Genomic DNA, 3581 nt, shown 5'->3' with positions numbered 1-3581 from the left:
TATTGTGTATTGCACATTCAGTGTAATGCACTTCATCTATGAGAGGTCATCTGGCTCATATGTATGTGTAGATCAACATGGCAGCTGTTAACAGTCACGACCAAAGTAAAAGGAGGCAGCAACAGTTCAGTCCTGTTTAATGTTCCACGTCACCCTTTCCCATAATTGAAAGGGTGATGTGGAACTGACTGGACATAATATATTTTGAGTTGTAATTTGTCTTAAACCACCCATAAAGTCTATGTCACCTTCTTTAAGGCATTTTACATCTTAGTGCAATGCAGCATGTTGTGCCTCATCCATGGGAGCCCCATCTTCCCAAAGATCCAAACAGCTACAGCCAAGGATGAAAAGTTAAAATATAAGAAAGAGATGTTATAGTTCATGTAAAAGTGATACTAAACTAAGGTAGGCTTTGGGTGGACCCAGTCCAAAATGACAAACAAAAGAAATCTAACTGAGGGAGAGGTAACTGACCTAAAACAAAAAGAACAAAGCCAAAAAGGTTAACCTCCCTAATTAAAAAACGCAGGAGAAAATGGGTGAACAAAGCAAATGGTGGTCCAGCCCTACACAAAAACAAGCTTTACTGCTCATGTGGCTGTTTGGATGAAGCAGAGGATGCGCGATGTATGTCAATATGTACTTGATAATTCCTTCAATAGTCTCATATCTGAATATTATATCTGTCTCGAATGCCAACCCTCAGAGCCGAGGCAGCAGGAGGTGCACAAAGAGGTATTCCACAGGCTGCTGTTATGGCAGGGCTGCAGAGGTCACATAATGGGAGACAACGGTTCTCCCCAAATTTTCCTGAAACTGTGCAGGCAAGGCAAGGGCAACACCAGAAACCATAGCAACCTGCAAAACACGAGTTGGAATTTATAGGATGACAATCTAAGTTTGTTTGTATCCGTGAAAGGAACGTTAAATGTGACAGATTATGTGTAAAATAAATTTGATTCTTTTTCTTACAGGATTTTACTTCATCAAAGCAGTCAAACAGGCCAGTGTTCCAGGTTGTCAAGGGATATGCCATTGCCGATTCAACTTTACAGCAGAGAAGAATGAACATGAAAGTACAACCACAAATCAATTTTTTTCTCTGATCACTTTTGAGCACCTGGTGACATTCATTTGTACCTTTACAAATGCAAATTCATAATTTACACATTGTTAAACTCAGGGTGGTCGGCATAGTGGTTAGCGTTGTCACCCCACAATAAGAAGTTCCAGGCCTGGGGCCTTTCTGTGTGGAGTTTGTATGTTCTCCCTTTGTCTGTGTGGGTTTCCTCCCACCGTCCAAAGACATGCACGTTTGGGTTAATTGGTGATCTACCCCGCCCTCGCTCAATGTGAGCTGGGACCTGCGACTGAAGGTGAATGAACAAAATGTCAGAGCCTTCAGATGCTGTTTCATTTATTTAATTCACTTCTTTCCACTACTGCTTGTTTTTGCTGTTTTTGTTGACATACATGTCACTAAATCCTTAGTTTCATTTAGTCCACTTAATTTGGATTTTATGACTAGTATTGCTCATTACTGGCTCAAAGCAGTAACATATACATTTTTAGTACATATATATTTTGATGTATGTTAACTTGCACATTTGTATATTTTGCTCTTGTAAATAACTTTTTTTGCATTGTATTTTATGTTGTGCAGTTTGTCTGATATCTGGCTGCTGGGATCACTGAAGTACATCTATCTATTTACAGTACAGGCCAAAAGTTTGGACATACTTTCCTATTCATTTGAATGAGAAGGTGTGCTCAAACTTTTGGCCTGTACTGTATCTGCCTATCTATCTATCTATCTATCTGTCTGTCTATCTATAAACTCAGGGGACAGCAAGTCCATACCTGAATTGTGTGAATGTGAAATCATTGTAAGTCAAGTAGGTCTCTAAACAAAAACCTGTGTTTTAATTGTGAGGAATTTATTCAGCGATACTTCTGGCCTCTCAGCAGCTAACCAGTTGGTACTGATGATTTTCATTACATGACTAATTGTAGCACAACAACAATCAGGACTTTGTCTGCCTTTGGTTCCTTAAATGCTGTGCTGAATCAGCCTCCTTTAATCTAAATACAGTACAGGACAAAAGTGTTGGACACACCCTCTCATTCAAATGAACAGAAAATGTGTCCAAACTTTTGGCCTTACTGTAAATAAGCATTAAAATGAGAGCAATAATACCAGTTCCAGCAAAAGTGCTGTCTGTATTTGAAAACAGGTAAATGCACTGCTGTTTTCTTTTTTTGTGTGTTTGTTTTATTGGCGCTTCAAAAATGCTTTACATGAGGTCATGGCCATGTATATGTTCACACATTCATATAACACTTTTATAGGCATACAGTGCTTTTATACAAAAATATGTCAACAGCTCATCACCTGCAGTTATATGAGGAACAATTTGGAGTTCCTGTCCAAAGACTGTTGAAATAATCCACCCTCTATATATTAAAGAACTTCCTGAGCCTTAAACGCCCCATCTTTTTTGTATTTTGTGCAGGGTTTGTCTGTACAAGGTACAATGTACCAGTTCTGAGTTGTTATCTTTAGTTTCTGCAGCAGTAAGATAAAGCTTAACTTTACTATTAAGATAAAAACTAAAAGTCTTACCTGATTGAGTAGACAGTCTTGTTATAACTCAGGAGGGTTGCAAAGCTATGTGTCCTGCTCGAGGAGCGGCATTTATCTCATGTCAACAAAGTCATCACAAACATGCAGAAGAACCTGACTGCACAAGGAGGGGTGTTCACTAATGGGCAATATATTTTTAGTTAAATACAGCTGTAGCAAATCATCTGAACACTAAATGGTAAAAATAGGTTCCATGTCACAGAATCAGAGCAATACACTCCCATACAATAGAATATTTTGTTATACATAATCACATAAATACACTTATTTACCTTGCCTTTGGCTACTGTTCTCAAAGTAATTCCTCAGCAAGTCATTTCCAAAATCCCTTTGAAATCAGAATTATAATGTGCTCAATTGCAGATGCCGCAGCCTGTCTGATACAGTATCTAATATTATAGTATTTTCATGTATGAGAAGAGTCAAATCAGTGCTTCACTGTGACAAAATAAATGGTAACACAGGTGACCTGCAGCCAAAAAGGATTAAGTCAGACAAATGATCTCAAAATACATTTCAATTAGGTTGTTTAAAAATGATTCCTTTTCATAACCGTGTATTTACTACAATCTTTTCTATTTATTTATTTGAATTACTATTTCACTGTGATACATATTAATGAACTCTTCAGTAAATATGTACCAGATAGCCAGAAGGCCAGTTTCCATCTGTAGCGGTGGCCAGATGTTACAATAGCCTCCCTGACCTGCCTGTTGCTGCTGCTGCTGCTGCTGCTGCCACCACCTTGTGTGTAGTGATCACTGCTGCAGAGACAAACCACAGTTCAAAAACAATAAAACAGTTTGAGCAGCCAGGACTCCACCGATATATCCAGACATCCTCACAAACAGGGAGGCAGAGCCCCATAACACCCACTTTCACGTCTTAAGCCTTGATTGTCACTAAAGTCATGCAATTACACCTTGTTATTGTT

General features: G+C 38.6%; 1 long non-coding RNA gene across 1 annotated transcript; it reads right to left on the bottom strand.

Annotated features, from left to right (window-relative positions):
• Window positions 1–537: 537 nt before the first annotated feature.
• On the bottom strand, window positions 538–2690 carry LOC115041825 (uncharacterized). The gene is made up of 3 exons (XR_003840649.1): window positions 2627–2690; window positions 976–1050; window positions 538–861 (listed from the first exon to the last, which is right to left on the bottom strand). It is a non-coding gene; the product is annotated as an uncharacterized LOC115041825 (long non-coding RNA).
• Between the last annotated feature and the right edge of the window lie 891 nt (window positions 2691–3581).

This window comes from Echeneis naucrates, chromosome 4 (genome assembly GCF_900963305.1).
Source record: "Echeneis naucrates chromosome 4, fEcheNa1.1, whole genome shotgun sequence".
Classification (NCBI taxonomy): Eukaryota; Metazoa; Chordata; class Actinopteri; order Carangiformes; family Echeneidae; genus Echeneis; species Echeneis naucrates.
The sequence above is the reverse complement of the archived record's forward strand: the minus strand, read 5'-3'. Positions and strand labels throughout refer to the sequence as shown.